Source organism: Vulpes vulpes, chromosome 13, assembly GCF_048418805.1.
Source record: "Vulpes vulpes isolate BD-2025 chromosome 13, VulVul3, whole genome shotgun sequence".
Classification (NCBI taxonomy): Eukaryota; Metazoa; Chordata; class Mammalia; order Carnivora; family Canidae; genus Vulpes; species Vulpes vulpes.
Window position 1 is genome coordinate 12,738,272 of NC_132792.1, and position 22,464 is coordinate 12,760,735.

Sequence of the window (22,464 nt, forward strand, 5' to 3'; positions counted from 1 at the left end):
AGGAAATGGATATTTTGTCAACTACTGTCCTCCTTAAACACAGTGAACTTAAAATCAAAATGGAGCTTTTCCCTTTTATTACAGACACTTTCTAGATGCTCTGTCTTCTTACAACTTCTGTGCAAGATGTCAGTTACCTCTTAAACCGTTTCAATCTCCACACTGCTTTATTAACAGAAATGAAATCTGCCTTCAAATTTCTGAGGATTCTGAATATCAACTAAGCTGCTAGAGTAGAGGAAGGGAAGAGAAGAAAGAAGTGGATGGGAGAGAGAATGAGAATTATACAACAGGCCAAACTGGAGATTTGAAGGCCACTTCTCAATTAACGCACACAATCTTGAATTAGACAGTCCTAGGAATTAGCTCATTGTGAAACCTTTTATAAGCCTTAGAGCAAAAGCTGACTAATAACTTCCTTAAAATAAAACAGATTGAATTTAGTCACCCATAATAGCTTGACTTTGGAAAATTCACTTGTAGTCTCTGAATCTCAACGTCCTTGTCTATAGAATGGGGGGAGAAATAAAACACATTTAATAATAATGTGTGTACATACTACTTATATGTGAGCTATAAATGTAGTGTAAAGCTCAACAATTAAGAAAAAACTCAACAATTATTTTTAAGAAAGTATGTAGATATGTATATGTTATATCAGTATTATGAAGTATTAAATACTATATAATTAATAAAAAGTATATACTCAAGTAATTTTCATATATATAATTTTATATAATATTATTAATCTTAATTTATTTGTACAAATGTGAATTGTCTATTTCTGGCTCATAGTAAGTGCTCCATACATAGTTGTTGAATAAGTGAGTAAATGAATAAATTAAAACTACAGTATAGTATAAGAAATTTGCATGTTTGTTTCTCCTAATCCTGCATGTACTTTTAAGTCCCTGAGAACACTGAAGGATAAAGAATGACATACCAACATCTGATTTTGGATGCTGTGTGGATAATTCTTAGCTATTGAGAAAGAAATGTACACAACTTATTTTTCTACCTAGTTTATGAGTTCAGTCTTTCATGACCTACAAAGATGCTGACCTGGATTTTCTGAGTGCAGCTTCATAACCTAGTCTAGGTGATTTGGTGTGTTTACTATAAAAGGAAAAATGATCACCAGGTGTATCTACACGACTGTACAAGTCTATAGTAGATAGCTCATCTTAGGGGATCCAGTTACTATGGGCAGCCCAAAGTGATGGAAAGGTCATCGTCCTTTGTATCAAATGGACCCAGTTTCCAATCCGTTTCCCAGCTCTCACAAACATTTGCTGTTGATGCTGTCCAACATGCATGCCTTTTCTCCCGACAATAGTATCCTTAGCGTCCTTGGAGGAAACCCTTCCCTGCTGTCAATTTTAGCAGAAATTGAATCTATCTTTCACCACATGAAGATTTGGAGATACCTGTCTACTGAGTGGGTCTGGAAGCAGCAACACCTCAACAGCAATAAGCATGCCTAGAGTTTGTTTGTTAAATATCATTCTCTCTTAAAATGAACTAGGGATCCTTGGATAAATGGCTGCTTTAGGAAGGGGGAAAGGAGGAAAGATGAAGTGCAAGATGAGCCTGAAACACTTTGTACCAGAAAGTATGGAAAAACTCAGAGAATGATGGGGATATGTCCAAAGGAAGCCAGCTTGTAGGCGCTTCCATGGACAAAATTGAATGTGATTAGAATGCCAAAATACATGATGATAGTAACAGATTTAGCTCACTAAATAAAACAAGAAACCATGAGGCCATATATACATAAATAAATAAATTTAGAACATAAAGAATACATAAATCAATAAAAGTTCGATGAACAATGGGATACACAGTTCAAACAACCTCCTCACAAAATAATTACTAACAACAAATAGAGCACTTTACAGTGAGAATCTTGGCAAATACCACTTCAATGTAATGATCACCGTTAATACCACCAGTCTTGGAACAAATCAATGTCGTGTGCCTCTGACAAGATGCAATGAGAATAACATATCACTTCTGCAATAGTCCTGCCAAAATGCATAACTTGAATCTACTCATGAGGAAACATCAGACCAATCAAAAATGAGGGGCACTTCACAAAGTCGCTGACCTGTAATGTTTGATAGTTTCAACATAATCCAAGTCAAGAAGAGGTTGAAAAATTATTCTAGACTGAAGGAAAACACAGATATGACAGCTAAATATAACATGCAATTCTGGAGTGGATCCTTTGGTTTTAAAGATATTGGAACAATTGGTGAAATTTGAATGGGGTTTGAGGATTAGATGGCAATAATGTATCACTGGTTGCAACTTTTCTATGTATAGGAAATGCACATTAAGAAATCCAGGATCATGGGCCATCAGGTTGGCAAATTTCAAATGCCTTAAGGAAAAAAAAAAAATCTGCTCTGTACTTGTACCTTTGGTGTGAGTTTGAGATGGTTTCAAAATAAAATACTGATAATGAATATGTAGACTGGGAGATATCTGGGAGATCACACCAGAACTGCGGTTGTCTATAGGAAGAGGACTAACAGAGAGATTCGCTTTCTACTGCTCGAGATGCTTTATGCTGTGAATGAAAACCTGTGTCACTAAAATAGCATTTGGAGACATTTTAATGGAAATTAAATAAGAAAATGCATACATGATCATTATAGAAATTTTGAAAATTGCAAATATTTTAAGGGTTTGGCCAGATCCTTCAAGGAAGCATTTTGATGTTTTTCTTATTGCAATGCATCATTTTTCTTCCTTTGGTTTTATACTATTATGATCTTGTGTTTCTGTGCTATCTGAAATTCCATATTTTTAAAATTAATGTCATTTTCTATTTTACTTAAGATTCTTTTAAGCATCGAATAAATAAATAAATAAATAAATAAATAAATAAATAAATAAAAATCTCCTTCAATCTATACCTTTAGGCTACTTAATTTTTGTTGCTAGTGCTTGGCCTTACATGATGAAATATATAATGTTTTATTATTATTATTATTATTATTATTATTATTATTATTATTATCTGTAGCTCTTGCACTAAAATGTTGTCTCCTTCCATGAGACTAGGAACTTTGGTTTATTGTCTGCTGAGGCTCTGACACCTAGTGCCACACCTGGCACATAGTAAGAACTCAATAAATATTTACATTAGAAAGAAAAATGTCAGGCAGCCTGGCTGGTTCAGTGGTTTAGCGCCGCCTGCAGCCCAGGGCGTGATCCTGGAGACCGGGACCGAGTCCCTAGTCAGGCTCACTGCATGGAGCCTGCTTCTCCCTCTGCCTGTGTCTCTGCCTCTCTCTCTCTCTGTGTCTCTCGTGAATAAATAAATAAAAATCTTAAAAAAGAAAGAAAAATGTCACTGGAATTTATCTTATTTAGATTTAGTTTGAGAACCTGTTAGGTATAAATTGTTTCCTGGACTAATATTCATTAAGTACCAAGTATATGTTCAAGCACTATGCAAGTATTTTACAATTGCTCTGTAATTTAAAGATTTATCTATAACACTATGAAATAAAGACTATAACTATGTACAGATGAACCTCAATAGGTTCAAGAATAACTAAATTGATTAAGGTCACAGTTGGCATTCAGAAACCTGAGATGGAACCTGTGTTGGCTGACTCTGGCTATCCCTCCATCTACACTGCCTCCTGGTATTAATGCCTGTGGCAGCCACATCAGCAGTGGAAAATATTGGCTCTCTGCCTCTTCCCTGACTCAGCTCTTCATTACCTCACCTCTGGACTCCCATAGTGAATGCTCAGCTTTCTTGATTTCCTACTCATCCTATAATTTCTTTCCAGATTATATTTCCAAAAAAAAAAAAAGTCAGTGATGCCCCCTACCAGTTATTTTTAAGGGCTGTCCAGGGACTAGAACAGAATTGCCCAGAGCTTGTAAAATATTTAGTCCACAAGAAGTGAAAGCAAGAATTTCTCTCCCCTAAGGCAAAGAGGAGGGCATCTAAGCAATATATCCAAAGAGGAATGAAGATCGAGAGTATTCAAATGGCCATCCATTTAACTCACTGCTTCCTCTTGCCTAAGTGCATACTTTCTAAATGTCAATGGCCTGCAATCCCCTCTATTATAAACTGATTCAACACTAACTGAGCATATACTATGGTAGTTCTCTGACTCTTAAATAAGTGTTGAAAGATAGTTGGGAATTCTCTAGGGAATTTATAGTGGGTTGAATGATGACCCGCAAGAACATCTGTCTACATTCTCACTCCTGAAACTGGTGAATATGACCTAATTTGGAAAAATGGCCTTTGCAGATATAATTAAGGATATTGAGGTAGGATCATCCTGGATTACCTAAGTGCTCCTAAATCCAATGATGAGTATCCTATAAGATACTGAAGAGGAGAAGATATAGGCACAAAGGAGAAAGTCATGTGAAGACAGATGAAGAGACTGGACTTAAGCAGCCATAAGCCAAGGAACTCCCAGAGCCATTTAATACCTGGAAGCAGCAAGAAGGATTCTCCCCCAGAGCTTTCAGAAGAAATATCACCCTGCCAACACTTTATCCACAACTGTAAGAGAATAAATTTCTATTGTTTTATTTTATTTATTTATTTACATTTGTTTTATTTAAATTCAATTTGCCAACATATAGTATAACACCCAATGCTCATCCCATCAAGTGCCTTTCCCATTGAAATTTCTGTTGTTTTAAACTACCTAGTTTGTGTTAAACTGCTGTAGTCACAGCAGCCCTAGGAGACTAATACAGAGGTAAAGAGGAAGTACCATCTGATATGGGGAAACATGGGAATTCACTGAGATATGATAGAGAATACAGCTTCATCAGGACAGCTTCAGAAGTTCCATAGGGTTCCACCTTGGATAAAAAGATGGATAAGAATGAACCAAAATGAATCAGGGAAGGGCATGCCTCCCTCAATATGGAATTTGGGTTTTATTCAGTAGACCATGGGAAAATGGGGGGGTAATACTGACCCAGTGCACATCTTAGAAAGATCATTATGGGGCAGCTCTGGTGGCCCAGCAATTTAGTGCTGCTTTCAGCCCAGGGCCTGATCCTGGAGACCCGGGATTGAGTCCCACGTCAGGCTTCCTGCATGGAGCCTGCTTCTCCCTCTGCCTGTGCCTCTGTCTTTCTCCCTCTCTCTCTCTCTGTGCCTCTCATGAATAAATAAATAAAATCTTAAAAAAAAAAAGAAAGATCATTATGGCATGTGGTGGCACAGAGAATGGATTGGAGAGACAATGGAATGATCTCCAGTGGGAAAGTAGGAACTCTTATATTCATCAGAGTAACAAATGATGAAGCTTGGAGTCAAAATGATCATAATGAGAATGAAAGGAAGGCAATGGGACAAAAGATATTTGGAAGATTTAATCCACAGAATTTGGTGGCTGATTGGATGTAGGTGGTGAAATAGAATGGGGGGGGGGGGGAGTTGAATCCTTCTCCAAGGTCAATTTGGGTGACTGGGTAGAGGGCAAAGATTTTCAACAGGTTACAAAATGCAGAAGAGCAGATAAGGTGGGACAATTTGTTCATGCATAGATGCATTTGAGGTCAAGATTCTCTGAGTATCCATGAGAGAATGTCAAGCAGGCAGTTGATATAAAATCTGTATCTGAAAAGAGAAGTCCAAGCTAGAGATAAACATTGGGGAATTGTTGAAATATAAATGATCATGGAAAACATGGAGGGAGAGAAGATTACCCAGGCAGACATGCAGAACAGAAGGTCAAGGATAGAACCTCCAGGAATGCAAACATTTTTCTCAGAAACTTCTGTGATTTTATAGATAATGGTTTCTAACTACTGTTACAGCAAAATGTTATAGTTTTCCATGAAATGTGAAATCTTAAAAGAGTTTCTACATTCTTAATGATCCAGAATTTTTATTTTATAATAATAGCAAATGAAAAAATACAAGTGAATGTATAAAAATTCTATTAAGAGGGGCACCTGGGTGGCTCAGTTGGTAAAGTGTACGACTCCTGATTTTGGCTCAGGTCATGATCTTAGGGTTGTGAGATAGAGCCCAGCATCAGACTCCAAGCTCAAAGGGGAGTCTACTTGAGATTCTCTCTCTCCTTCTCCATCTACCTCTCCCTCCACTTGTGCTTGCTCTCTCTCTCAAAAAAATAATCTTTTAAAAAGATTCTCATTAAGAAAAATATCTTTCATAGAGCAAGACATACATTTTTTTTAAATTTATTTATTCATGAGAAACACAGGAGAGAGGGGCAGAGACACACGCAGAGGGAGAAGCAGGTTCCATGCAGGGAGCCCGACATGGGACTCCATCCCAGGTCGCCAGGATCACACCCTGGGCCGAAGGTGGCACTAAACCATTGAGGCACCCGGGATGCCCAAGACATACAGTTTCTTGTTTCAATCCTTCTATCCATGCCTTTCTCCAATATCCTGAGCTCAGTAACGGACACCATCATCTAATCCATTGCCGAACTCAGAAAATAGGGAGTTAAAACTTATACCTCCCTCTCCCTGTGCCTTAGCTCTACTAATCCTTAGGTTGAATCTGTTTCTCTTGAATCTCTTCACTTCTTATGCCCGCAACTTAATTCAAGCCACTTGGTCCTTTTGCCAATAGCCTCCTAACTTGTCCCCTACAGTCTCCCTAGACTCTCTCCAGTATATTCACACTGTAGTCATAGTGATACAAACAACAAATATAAATCTATTTTTAAAATGTAGCTTCTTCCTTAAAATGTTTTCATGAATTTCCAAAGCTCTTAATTCCTACAGTGTCCAATGGCCTCCTATGGTCTGACACAGCATATCTCTACACCTCCACTGAGCACATTTCCCCCTCCATCTCTAGACTCCAGCTATCCTTGGCACTTTCTTGAGGATACCACACCTTCTAACCCAGGGTATAGCTGCATTTCACCTGGGAAATGCATCCACCTTCTTAACTTTTAGGTCTCAGCCTAAATACCACATCCTTGGGGAAGATTCCCCTGATTCTATTACCTCTCATTATACATTATCAAAGACTCCATCTCTTTCTATTATAGAAATTAAGAACATTTAATTAAATTAATTAAATTATGTAATAATTTGTTCAGTCTTTATGTTCCCAGATATACTTCATGAAGGGAGAAATAAAAGGGAAGGGAAGAAAGGAAAAGAAGTTGGCTCTTTTTGACTTTGAAGCTTCTCAGGGATTGGGTTCCAAAGAGAATTTTTTTAAAGGCAGAAGTTGTGGTTTATTTTCTGAGGGCTTACTGAGCTACTATTAAGGGAACTAGGACTTTAAGAATTAAAGCTAGGTCACTAGATCAACTAAGGTGATCCCCCGGGCCTCACAGAGAAATGTTATCCCCATCACATTCATACTTCTTTTGCCCTGTGTCCACCCCTTTCACTAGGGATTTCATGTAGGATTACTCTGGAAGATGTGTGGAAGGGGCCCTGAAATCAGTGTGTACATGTGGCTTCCTTTCTGTCATAGTCACTTACAAATCATGAAGTTCATTTCAGTAAGCACTTATCAATAACCTACTTTGTGTCAGGATCTCTTCTGGGGGTGAGGTTTTCAGAGTTATGGTCCCTACTCTCACAGAGGTCACAGTTTGAGAAAGACATGCAAGAATTAAATGTTCATGAGGTATAAGTAGGCTCTCTGAGGAGGTGACCTATTTCCTCATGTCACCCACCATTATGCACATATGACCAACTGATAGAGGAGGGAAAAGACTAAGCATGCTTCAGTGATGGGTAGGCCTGGTATAAGATTTGAAGCTGAACACAGACAGCTGCTGAACTGAAGACACAATAAAGGTGCCTCTGAAAAAAAGTAGGTTATTTTTCCAGTGAGCAGAGCTTTGGTTAGTGACTGGTTATCCACTTTGTGTTGAAAGAGAGCTGGCCAAGATAGGGAAATATATGGACATGTGGTCAAGCATATGGCAGAGCTGGTTGGTCAAGGGTCTGAAGGAGAAAGACTAGAAGATCAGTGCCCAGAGTGTCTGGAGAAAAGACATGAAGATGGAGCCTCTGCCAGAGCAATAACATGGGGCCATCCATATTTTAATTGCAGGTTAATACCCTTGAGAACATTCACCATGGAAGTGGCCATTAATAACTAAGTAATCTGAATGACTTGGCTGAGTTGACATCAGACAAAACAAAGTGGGAGTACACTTAGTCTCTAGATCTTGCTAGATACGTAAGTTGTTTTTCAATTTAAGTTAGATTCCTTGTGGTGCCTTATATCTATATTCCATTTAACAATTTCCTATGCCTTGATACCATTTATTTTAAACTCCAGACAGCAGAAACTAACAAACTCCAGCCCACATGTTTAGAAGGTATGGGATCTTGTAAAAATGACCATGCAAGTTTTGAAATCAGACAGACCTACACCTTGCTCCTTTATTTACAAACTAAATAGCCTTGAACACATTGGTTTACCTTCCTGAAACTTAATCAAAGATTATAATGCCTATTTATAGGGTAGTTATAAGAATTATATGAAATAATGTTTTTAAAAGGTTTAGTGCAGTGCCTATCACATGGTTAATCCTGAGTACAGGTTAATGTTGTCCCTGTGGTTAGAATTCTACAGCCAAATGTCTCTGACCCTTGCTATCCATCTAGATCTCTTCCTCCTCTCCCTCTCATCTTCAACCAGACTCTCACATAATTCTTAAGATGATTTTACAGCTTTGTAACACAGTTTGAAGTCTGGGATTGTGATGCCTTCAGCTTTAATCACCAAGACAGTATGGAACTGGCACAAAAACAGACACATAGATCAATGGGACAGAATACAGAACCCAGAAATGGACCTTCAACTCTATGGTCAATTAATCTTCAATAAAGCAGGAAAGAATATCCAATGGAAAAAGGACAGTCTCTTAAACAAATGGTGTGTTGGGAAAATTGGACAGCCACATGCAGAAGAATGAAACTAGACTATTTTCTTACACACAAAAAAGTAAACTCAAAATGGATTAAAAAAAACCCTACATGTGAGAGAGGAATCCATCAAAATCCTAGAGGAGAACACAGGGAGCAGCCTCTTTGACCTTGGCCATAGCAACTTCTTGCTGCACACATCTCCAAAGGCAAGAGAAACAAAAGCAAAAATGGACTTCATCAAGATAAAAAGCTTCTACAAGGCAAAGGAAACAGTCAACAAAAGTAAAAGGCAGCCTACAGAATGGGAGAAGATACTTGCAAATGTCTTATCAGATAAATGGGTAGTATCCAAAATCTATAAAGAACATATCCAACTCAACACCTCCAAAAAAATCCACTCAAGAAATGGGGATAAGACATGAACAGACATTTCTCCAAAGAAGACATACACATGGCCAACAGACCCATTGGAAAAAATGCTCAACATCAATTGGCATCAGGAAAATATAAATCAAAACCACACTGAGAAACCACCTCACACTGGTCAGAATGGCTAAAATGAACAATTCAGGAAATAATAGATGTTGGCAAAGGTGCAGAGAAAGGGGAACCCTCTTAAACTATTGGTGGAAATGCAAATTGGTGCAGCCACTCTGAAAACAGTATGAAGGTTCCTCAAAAGTTAAAAATAGAGATATCCTATGACCCAGTGATTGCACTACTAGGAATTTACCCAAAGGATACAAACACAGTTATTCAAAGGGAGCACATGCATCCCAATGTTTATAGCAGCAATGTTCATAATAGCCAAAATGCAAAGGGCCCTGATTCCCTTGAACAAATGAATGGATAAAGAAGATGTGCTGTATGTACACAATGGAATATTACTAAGCCATCAAAAAGAATGAAATCTTGCCATTTGGAATGACACGGATGGAACTAGAGGGCTTTATGCTAAGCAAAATAAGTAAGTGCGAGAAAGACAAATACCTCATGATTTCACTTATATGCAGAATTTAAGAAACAAAACAGATGAAAGTAGGGGAAAGGAAGGAAAAATAAAATAAGACAAAAACAGAGAAGGAGGAAAATCATAAGAGATGCTGAACTCTAGGAAACAAACAGGATTGCTGGAGGGGAGGTGGGTGGATGCATGGGGTAACTCAGTGATGGGTACATGAAGTAATGAGCCCTGGATGTTGTATGCAACTGATGAACCTCTAAACAATCTCTGGAACTAATAATGCAGTATATGTTAATTAAATTGAATTTAAATATTTTTTAAAAGATGATTTTACAACCATCAGAATGGCAAAGAAACTTCATCTTGCTTCCAATCCCTTGTACCCTTTCACAGGGGCTGTATGAAGATATGTTCCAAAGATCCATCCAAAAGACTAGCCTGCATTGATTTTCCCTGCATTTTAGTCTATGACTCCCTAAAGAACCTCTCAAACTCCCTAGAGTAACTGCAGTTTGAAATACTGGCCTAGAGCAATTGCTGTGAGCCTGTAACAAAGGGAACTTACTTAATGAAAGGTCTAGAAGATATATATATATATATATATATATCATTTAACAAAGCAATTAAATACGTTATCCAAGACTATGCCACCTGGGTTCCTGTGTCCTATACCAGCAAACCTAATAACATCATTTCAATTATGCACCAGGAGTCAGCCTCCAGATGTGGGTTAATAAAGAAATGCTAATGCAAACAAGACAGCAGCTCAATATGTACAGGGAAAGAAATGTAATGGTAGATTAACATAGTCTGGCCAACAAACTGTACATTCGGCAAATTAATAAAGCTAACAACAGCTTATTGTCAGAGCTGTTCACACAGCATTGAATTATTTTAGGAACCCACCAAGTAGGGAAACACACAAACAGAAAACAAAATGGGCCGGAGATGGGGGGAGGGGGAGCCGGATTCCAATTCAACTCAGCTGCTAACTAGTGATGCAAAATGAAAGTTTCTTCACTGATGGGGAGCAAAATATGAAAACTATCTTCTCATAAGACTACATTTTACACTAGATCCTGGACAAATGAACTTTTCTTTTCTATATATATTTTTTCCTTATCCTAAAGACTGAAGAAAAGGGCAAAAGAAGCTTGGGAGGTAAGGGGAATGTTCATTTCTAAAAGCTAATGCTAACACCACAGTTCTCTAATCTAGTAAAAGTATTTATTTAAGAAAATAAAGAAGCAAGGAGAAAATCAAAACAAAACCAGGGAACAGTTGGCAAATGGAGCAGGTTTTATATAAACTGTGAATCAACAAATATGATCAAGTATCTATTATCTGGGCCCAAAGCTTATCTATTAACTACAGAGAATAAAACAAGGGCTTGCTAAATTCATTGAGCACTCAACCAACTGTCAATTCTTGCAATCAACCCTCACAAAAACCCCATGAGGTGCATACTCAGGGATGACTGAGAATAGTTTTGAGGACATTTAACCATCCATTGGAATGCCTTGGCTGCAAGTAACAGAAACCCCCCTATTCAAACTTGACCAACAAGGCATTGTGTTATTGCCTGCACCTGACAGTGCAGTGGCAAGACAGTCTGCTTCTCTAGAAGGACCCCAAATCTCTGTCTTCAGTATACACTTCATTCTGTATCTCTCCCACCTGATGTTCACCCTAGATGGGTGCTGGTTCCTTGTTTCTGTCTTCCACTATCTGGATAGATTATCTATTCTTCCCTTGAAGCTGACAGGGACAACTTAGGTCATATGATAACTCCTGAATCAGTAGCGGTTGTAAGGATTTTATGCGCTGGAATGCTAAAGCTAATAAGGAATTAATTTCTTATTTCTAGAGCTAGGAATGGGATCACTTGCCTCTGACTCATGAATTTGAGAGTGCACATGGGAACAAAAATAGAGAATTTCTGAGGGAAAAAAGGGAGAAAAGACCACATAGGCAACCACTGGGTCCATGGCATTTGCTCAAAGACAAATACTTGGCAAATGACAGGGCCAGCCTTGAATTCATTAAGTACATTATAGAACTATGGACCAATTTCTGCAACATAGAAAACCACATTACCAGGCAACTCTTGGTGCAACCCAACAAATCAATTTTGACAATTAGCGATGCATGACAACCATATTTACCCAACAAAAAATATCAGGTGAACTTCTCAAGAATAGTAAATTTATCAAGACAACTGAATACAACATTTGAAAGCCAGAAGGTCATAGAATATTCAAGGCATATGAATGCCATGCCAGTTGAAACCATTTGCTTTGAATGAGAGTCAACTGTGTTATAAATATATAATAATATCTGCACATAAATATTCATGTGCCATTTGGTCCATCTTAGTTTTGTTGCTATTTATTCATGGTAAAGCAGCACTGTTGTATTAAAAAATTGCAAAAAGTATAGAAAGACTTTAGGCATTTGTAATTTTTTTTTAATGACTAGTCGTAAACAAAACATCTTGGCCTGATAAGGCTTCTCTAATTTCTTCTGGCTGCTACTGATAATGATCTGTAAATAATGCTGCCCCAGTGTCTGGTGTCTCTAAAATATTTAACACGGGGACAGACATGAGCTGGCTGGGTGCTGGCCTCTTTTTAGTTGAGACCTAGATCCCAAAATATTCCCATGTCATCTAGGGTCTTACCAGAGGCATGGATATAAACATCCTCTTTTCACAAAGAGTTTTTGTCCCTTCAGAGGAAAAAAATGGATAGTGGTAGCTCAGGACAACAAGTCTACTAGTTCCAGTTTGTTATGCAGAAGAAAATAAGCCAGGCAATTCAACTTTTGGGCCATCTCCCAATCTCTCCCTCTCTTTGAGGTCATTACCATATATCGAGTACTCTCAGCTGGGCTCATTAGGGTCTTCTCTCTTCCTGGGTAAACAGCAGTCCTTCCCATTTTTTTTTTCTCTGAGTAGATGATCAGTAAGTGTTCGTGAATGGAAGATCTTAGTACGGTCTTTATTAATTGAGCTGAAATGCCCAAAGAGACACTTTGAAATAGGGAATCATCAGGTGTACATTTGCCTTCAGTGATTCTCCAATATTCCCCCTTCCTTTTTATCTCCATTCCTGGCCAGCCCTTATCACCTTCATCAGAAGTATCATGGACTCTTACCCTTCCTATCTCAAATTCAGCTGAAAATTTTTGTAAACATCTCTTTGCTTATTACCTCCCTGTTCAAAAATCTTTATTGAATTCCTGTTATCTACAGAAGTCGTGCTCGACCAGAGGTCATCAAACTTTCTCCATAAAGGGCCAGATAATAAATATTCTTTGCCTTGGGGATGATGATCTCTGTCATAGATACTCCTCTTTGCTCTCTGCTGGAGCATAAAACCAGCCATAGACCATGTGTAGACAAATGGGCTTCACTATGTCCAAATAAAAGCTTATGGATGCTGAAATATGATTTTGATACAATCTTCATACTACTCTTCTTTTGATTTCCCCAACAATGGAAAAATGTAAAAACCTTTCTTAGGTTATGGGTCATACTAAAACAGGTGGTAGACTGGATTTGATCCATGGGTTGTTATTCTCTCACTCCCTGGTCTAAAGCCCTTTGGTCCAGGGCACCTGGGTGGTTCAGTCGATTAAGAGTCTGACTTTTGGTTTCACTTCAGGTCATGATCTCCTGGGTCATAGGATCAAGCCCCATGTTGGACTCCATATTCAGCATGCAGTCTGCTTGAGATTCTCTCCTCTGCCCCCTAGTCTTGTGCTCTCTCTCTCTCTCTCTCTCTCCCTCAAATAAATAAATCTTAAAAAAATAAAAGCCTTTAGTCCAACACTCAAATTAATTCCAATTTGCAATCCAGCCACCGCTTCAGCATTTGCTTCCACTGTTCCCAGTTGGCTATCAACATAACACCACTCCTGCTAAACTGAACAACACATTGTTCTCTGAATCTGTCGCATGCCCTTCCTTCCCAGGTTTTTAGACAATGTCATTCCTTCCATTCTGTTTCTAAGACTCAATGTGTTACTCTTCTCATGAAACTTTTTCTCAGATCTTAGCTGGAAATAACCTTTTTATCCTTTGTAATAGCAATTTCTGCCTAGTTCTGTGTAAGCAATTTGCATACATTATGCCCTTTAACCCTCAGACAATGAGAAAAGTGTTATTGGAATTATCCCACAAATATGAAATTGAGATTCAGGAGGATTATGTACCTAGTGTCACAATAAATGGCCAAGATAAGATTCTAGCCCAGATATATTAGATTTCACAGCCCATGCACTGCTTTTTATGCCACACACACTAACATTTTATTTGTACTTCTTTTATAGTGCTGATTTCATTTCTACTCACTGTTAGAGCTATTTGTGGGAATTTCTTCATCTCTTTTTCTAAAGTCTGGAATTCTCAAAGGCACACACCATGTCTTATTCATATTTATATCCTCAGAGGGATTTGCATAGAATAGGTGCTTAATACATCTTTGTTGAGTGAATGAACACCATTCAATATGTGCTTGTAGCAATGAATTGCTATTATTAACTTTTGGATTTGATTTCCTGTAATCACTACCCTTGATAATAGAGAATGAACCTGATTTTTTTTTTTCAGAAAGCAAACCCAGAGATAAATAGAAAATCAAAACTGGTTTCCATCAGTATGTGTGAAAAGATGTTGTTTGTGCTCAAGTGAAAACTAGACAGACACAAATGTGAAATGTATTTGGCCATTTGTTTTGGATTTTAGCACTTTCTTAAAAAAAAAAAACACTCAAAACCATTGGTGTGTTAATGAGCCTTTGACATCAACAACTACTGGCACCACTGGTCATCAGGTGCAGGACCCACTCCCAGCCTTGTTTATGATAAGGTCATTCTTTATCTCTAGGGCACTTGAGTCATTTAGAATGGAACTTTTGTCTAGCTCTGGTATTTGGCAACAATGACAGAGCAATCAACCATTGCCACCCACTCACAATTCAACTTGCCAAGTCCAAAAAGTGACTGATAATCATGTCTTCTGAAGTTAAGTTGGATAAATCTTTTCCTCCTTTGGAGGTGATGTCTTGTAGGGTGATTAAGTAAGAAATTTAATACATTGAAGATCAGCATGGCATAATGCGGTAGAGCCCGAGTTGGAGTCCAAGAACTACCATTCACTTGCATGTAGTGCTTTGTGTGTTTTACATGATGAATCTGACCTTTGTTTTCATTGTTTGTACAATAGAGAAAAGTAACATTCTCTTCATAGAATTTTAAATGAAGGAGACAACATTGTTCACCAACTTAGCACAGTGTCTGTCATAGAGTACTTACTCATTACTTCATTCCCTGTTATTAGTTTGGAAACAAGATCTAACACTAATTCATAAGTTAGTTGTGTAACTACAGAGTTTTGTTGTTTTGTTTTGCATTGCTTAGTGGCTGTCTCAGGAACAGAGTTAAAATTTGACTGTAGTTAACCATGAATTATGTCACAATTAGAACCTATTTAAATGAATGGTGAACTTGAAAGTTAAGACTCCTGATTTGATATTTGGTATTTTCCTTTTTTAAATTTAAATTCAGTTAGCCAACTTATAGTACATCACAGTTTCAGATGTAGTGTTCAATAATTTATCAGTTGTGTGTAACAACCCAGGACTCATCATATCATCTGACCTCCTTCATGACCATCACCCAATTACCCCACACCCAGCCATTTTGCCTGCAACAACTCTCAGTTTGTTTCCTAGAGCTAAGAGCCTCTCATTTTTAAAAGATTTTATTTATTTATTTTTGAGAGACACAGAGAGGCAGAGACACAGGCAGAGGGAGGAACAGGCTCCCACGGGGAGCCCGATGGGGAACTCAAACCCAGGCCCTAGGGATCACAACCTAAGCTGAAGGCAGACACTCGACAACTGAGCCACCCAGGCATCCCTCATGGTTTTTCTTTCTCTCTGATGACTTCCCATTCAGTTTTCCTTCCCTTCCCCTGTGGTCCTCTGCCCTGTTTCCTATATGTAGAATAACATTGTTATTTTCAATGTAGAGAACAAGTTATGCTATAGATATACTGAGAGTCTCTGGCTTACAAACCCAAGCAATAGAAATAGAGATTAAGGGGTGAGAACTTCTGCATGCTTCTACCCATGGCTCAAGGACTCACTCAGATGTTGCTGTGTCTTCAGCTAACTTTGCTCCTGGTAAAGAATGTGAAAATCTATTCCCTAGAAAGCTTTTCTTCTTCTACAACCTCCCTTCTTCATCCCCCTTCAGGATAAGTCATCCAAGCCATGTTATTCCCTTGTTCCCCTCTACCTTTCACACACATTCCATCCCCCATCATAGCTCAGTTAACAACACCTCAGGTCATTTTTAAATTCTAAAACTATATGCATTCCCTGCAGTTAATTTTATTCTTCTTCATAATTTATTCAATTATTTCAAGAACATCTATCTTATTTCCCACCCTCTTACTTTTCTGAACACCCAAATAATCCTAACTTCTTGGTCTTTCTAGAAAAGGAGTTCATTCTTTCAAAGAGGAGGAAATCTCTAATTTATGGAGTAAAGGAAGTATAATTTTTAAAGTGTCCTCCAAACCTGAAACCTATAAATATGCCCAGGACTCCCCTTCAAAAATTCCATCCTCTGTATTTTTCTAAGTTCATTCTACAATAAATAAAATTATATTTCTTCATCAAGATTTACAGATTTAGGGATTATTCAATTGTGAGAATAATTTACTAATTTTTAAATACTATTTGTCTTTGAAGCTACAATATTTTATGTTACATTATGTTTAGGCAGTTTTATGGTCTACATAAAACACTTAATCACCATCACAATCACATTTATACAGGTACTGATGATAAATTGCTAATGACCCACTCACAATTACATTTTTAGGACATAATTCATTTTTATGGTAGTTTCTACTTGGATATAAGCTATTAGTAAATTTTAGAAATTCATAGCTCACTTTAGTACAAATCATGTAATTTATTGTTTTACTTCTTTCTTGGAAAATGTTTGTGATTGTCGTCACATACTAAACTTCTGGAATTTTTAACTTCTTGAAATCCTCAGTGAGTTTTCACTAGGATTAGACAATGTGCATTGACAATCAACACTTTGGGGTTTTTCGTTAGACATTAGTTACTCCCATGGTTGGAGTTTGAGGAATAAGATGCGTCTCCAACTGGCTGGGTTCCTCACAGCTAGTCTCTGAACAAATTCAGTCAGGTGTTCAGATGTTTACTAGTAAAACAGTAACAAAATAGCCATTTAACAAATTGTGCAAGCTTGATAAAATCTCACTCTTTGTTCTTTTATGTACTCTGACAAATGCATTTGATGAAAGGCTTTCTTAATACAAGTCCACAATAGTCTAGTGCAGGATATAGTTAACACTCCAGAAGGGATGAAGTAACAGAATCCTGAATATGGAGCTATACACAGAACTGGATGAAATCCCAAGGCCAAGGCTTTATTCTGAAAGAGATTAATTTTATCAATAGATTTTTATAGCATGTTCATGCAAAGCAGAAGGCCTTAAAACCCATCTGGCCAATGTATGTATCTTAAACCCAGTCATTTGATCAATTTAAAAATCATATGTAACATCCATTATACTAATTAAAAAACTCTCTAGTGTTAATCACTGATAAACTAGAATCCTTCTAACAACACTGCTAATCTGTGGGCTTCTGATTAGTCTTTCAAAGGCTAACTAATTTAGAGTTTGCATTGACAATTAGGGTGCATCACATGTTAAACTAATTAAAATGAGATTCACACACACCAACATATTACAAAAAAAAAAAAAAAAAAAGAATAAGGCACTTGAAAATTCCAAAACCCATAACATTAAAATTCAATAGATTCTTGTCTTTGAACACCAGGGGTCTTATGCAGATTCATATATGAGAGACAATGATAAGGTAAATACAGTTACATAGTATGTGAGCCAAGCCTTAAAAGACAAAATAAAAGGCTGTTGTCATTTTGTAGAAGAGAAATACTGCAGGTTTATCAATTGAGAGGAACTTAAAAGTGCTTAAGACTCAGTATCTCCAAAAGGGTGCACAAGAAGGCGTAATGATTTGGGGCCATAGGCAGCTTAGGAAAAGAAGACTCAATGTAGGTAGTTTGACATTAAGAAAGAGAAATGATTAGGGGTGCCTGGATGGCTCAGTTGGTTAAGCGACCAGCTCTTGATTTTGGTTCAGGTCATGATCTCAAGGTTGTGAGATCAAGCCCCACATGGGGCTCCACACTCAGTGTGGAGTCTGCTTGAGAGTCTCTCTTCCTCTCCCTCTGCCCCTCCCTGACTCCTGGTCTCTCTTAATAAATAAATAAAATCTTTAAAAAAAATAAAGAAAGATGATTAAATGACCTATTTTCTTGCCATGTTATATTCTTTTAAAATTGAATATGGCCTGTCCATTTACATATTTTATGTAAAAAAATAACCATATAGAACACACAATACAGTGAAATTTATGCTTCAAGTTTCCAAGATGCTAAATTTAGGTAAAATTAAGGTAAAATGCCACTAGAATTGAGTAACATCTGTGTTAGGATCACATGACCTCAAAGATTTCATTTAGGATGATGTGATTTATCTGAAATAAAGCCAGCATGGTTTAATTTTTTAATTATTGAAAAAGTATTGGATTAGTAAAAGCATTTAGTCATTAGATATAATTTAATAGTTAACATGCATTAAATTATAAATAACGATCCTTAGTGATTTTACAATCCAACCAATAAAGCATTTAGATACCTTTCTGTTAGCAGCACAATCTGAGATTTAACAGGAAGAGCATTATTCTTTTAAAATATGGTAGTAGTTATCCTTCATCTAATTATAAATGAGGAGGGGATGGGGTGACTGGGTGACGGGCACCGAGGAGGGCACTTGACGGGATGAGCACTGGAGTAGCATACTCCATATATGCTGGCAAATCAACATTCAATTAAAAAAGTAATAATAATTATAAATGAGGCACTGTTAGTGCTTCAAAAGAACAAAGCACATCTAATTACCACCCAGTTCTCAAATATCCTCTAGAATATCACAGCCAAAGTTTGTCTAGCCTAAGCTTGAACCCCTCTGATAATGGGATTCTTACCTCATCCCAAGGCCTCCAATTCAATCCTTCAAGAGCTCTGGCTACTATAGAGTCCATTCTCATGTGCTTTTATTCAACAGATACGCTCTGAGGGTCTCATAACGTCATGTATTGTCACTGACTCGAACCCAGCATTAAACAAATAACACAAATATCTTTGCCTTCATGGGACTTACTTTCTAGTTGGGGAAGACAGACATTAAAGAGAAGTATGTGAAACATCTAGTTCAGGTTGGAATAAGCATGATCTATAGAGAGAAACCACACAGAAGAGGGTAATAGGGATGATTCAGGAGAGCTTGGTTCTTGTCTCACGGAGTTGAAGAATGAATCTTGTGGACATGGGAGAGTGTGTAAAGGGACAGAAGTTTATTAAGTAAAGATACAGAGAAAGCTCTCAGGAGTGAGAAGGGTCCCAACCAGGGTTGCCACTGAGGGCTTTTATTGAGAGCCTAATCAGGGAAACTAAATTCTTTTTAACATTTTCTATTGACATCACCATTGAGTAAGAACTATTGATAACATCTTTAATAGCTTACTTCTTTGCTGTCTGGTTTTTCTTTGTTGGTCACAAGTAGCTATTATAACAAGTCATTCGCTCCACTCACACCTTAGGGGTGGGTGGTCTGGCTTGTTCCCCTACCTCTGGTTTCCCTACACTTCCTCATTTATGGAATTTCTGTGAGCCTGATTCTGTGGCCCCCTACACCTGCCTACCCCTCCCTGTTTGTCCCTAACTCAGGGAGACCTGTGGTGTTGAGTAAGTTCCCAAAGGAAGTAGGTAACTGGGAACACAACAGAATGGACACAAGACACAGCAGATGCAAAGACCCTAAGAAGGAAATGTTCCTGGAGTATTTAAGGAACAGGAACCCCTGTGGCCAGTAAAAATGAGGAGAGGACACTAGGAAGGCCAGAGAGGTAGCAGAATAGCACAAGGACACTGTGGTGATGGAGGGCCTATGAGATTTCTCTCAGAAACTGCTATGTGTGAGAAGTGGAGATAGGGCCCAAACTAAGAAACCTACAAATGAGATAGATGATGAATATCTGCCCTCGTGGATCCAGAATATTTTCTTCTGGTTCAATAAATCTTCCTATTTCATTCTGTTGCTCTTCATGTCTCCTGGTTCTGCACCCCTTCATCATACTCTTGACTCTCCTTTGAATGTAATTCAGGCTGTCAGTCCCTCTTTCTGTACAGGACCTATCAGTCACCAAAGAGTAGTCTTTACATTTGAGTAACAATGAAGGCCTACATTGCTCTTAACTGTCTCTATGGGAGCACTGCTGGTTTATGATGACTGCCTATTTACTGTGCATCTCCCCCAATAGAAAGGGAGCTTCCTGAGAGCAAAGATGTGACCTCATCATAATTATAATCCAGAATCCAATCATCTATGTATTGTTGGCTCACATTGAGTTGAATAGCCTCACACGTAGCTGGTGCTAATTGACAATAGATGATAAAGCTAAAACTCAGAAAAGTTAAGGCACTTGCCCAAGGTCACAAGGCTAACAGAAAACAGAAGAGCTAAGATATGATCCAAAGCAAGCAGTCTATCTAAATTGCCCCTCTTCTTGATTCTACTGTGCTCCATCTCACTAAAACTGCTGTTTGATGTCCTTGTCTATCTTCTCTGCTAACCTCTGAACTTCTCAGGCCAACTGCTGGGCTGTGTTAATTACTGTATCTCTCATACTTAGCTTAGTGTCCAAAAAAACAGCTCAGTGATCAAATAGATGATTTGGTTTGGATTTTGCTCATGAATTTATCTAGCTATGGCCATAATTGATGGCACTTAAGGAAAGACTTTCTTTTTTATTGATCAGCATTACCGTAGATATGATACATTCAGTATGTTACTCAGGTGGGACAAAAATCTGTGTGTCTGTGTGTGTGTGTGTGTGTGTGTAAACATGAATACGCACAGGCTCCACCAGGGATTTTCTGGGTGTCTACGATCAAGGGTGCAGTCTCTATTTTCTCGTGAGCCAGCTTGCTCCAAGGTCATTGGTTTAAGTGGGGGACATGACCTGATCCAAACTAAGCCCCCAGATAAGATAATATATATCAAAGGACACATGCTTAATGAACATGGACAGAGTCTATAGAGCAGTAAAGTCATTTTTATTTTTAGAGGATGGAACTATAGATTTTTGGTTGATCCCATCACTCTCCATTAAGCAACAAAGTCAATGTGGCAAAGTGGAAAAAACTCAAACCTTGGAAGCAGAGAACCTAACTGCAATACCTGGCTCATTCCCTTATCACCCTGTGGGCTTGAGGAAGTCTTTTTAAGTCTTATCTACTTTGGTTTCCTTGTTTGTAAAGTTCTTTCTGTTTCTACCGGTGACATTGAAAATTCAATGGACTAATGTGTAGTATATCAACGTGCTGAACAAGCTTGCCTCATTGGATATAATCAGAATGTAATTTTCTTTTTCTTTTCCACTCTCCTATTAGACTTACTAATAGAGTTGGTTGTCCTATCATTGCATGAAAACTTGCCTGGCCTCATGGCATTTCTGGCCACTTTAAGCCCAAAATACAGTATTCATTTAATCATTCAAAATGTCTAGTCTGTGTAATAACCAGAGCTTTAAAGCCTCATTCAAAAGTAAATTTTCTATCTCAACATCCAGGGCTTTGTGTTGGGAAGTTCTTAAGACAACCTCAGACTTGATGATTTCTTCGGAGGACTTATAGTTCTCATGTACATTGTTCTCATGGCTCTGATTTATTGTGCCAAAGGGATACAAAGCTAAATCAAAAGACAAAAGGCACATGGAACAAAGTCTGGTGGAAATTAGATGCAAGCTTCTGTAGTCCCCTCTTAATGGAGTCACAGGGGATGAAAATTCCCTTAGCAATGCACTGTAACAATATGTGTGAAAGGTTGCCAAGCAAAAGAGCTCATTAGAGACACAGCACCTAGGATTTTGACTGGGGGTTTATCACATAGGTGCCCTTGCCTAGCATGTACTAAAATTCCAGATGTCCAGAAGGATGGCAGGAGTTCAGCATAAAACATTGTTTGCATAACCAGTTTAGGCCAATTGAACTACTCTGATCAGTTGGAAGAATGGTAACCTTCCCCAAATCCACGTTCCAGTCACCAGCCAACCATATAAGAGGACCTTTCTAAGGTTAAGTGGTCAGAGCCTTTGGTATGCAAAGTACCGTGTCCTCCTCCTCTCTCTCTCTTGCTTACTTCCTTCCCAATTAATGCCAACCTTGATTATGAAGGGATTGAGGAGAAGGAGGAGAGGTAAGGAGAAGAGGATATTTCTTATTTGACTAGTACCATTTTAACTTCACCTCCCACATATCTGGGTCTGACAGGTACCTAAAGATGTCTTATTAGCATCCCTATAGGTTCTTCAGAGGTTTTTCCTGAGCACATTTAGTAGGACTTCCTGTGATGCATTACACAGAGTGCCCTTTAGCTCCTGGTTCTTCAATAGACCACATGAACCTTCTGGAGCCCCATC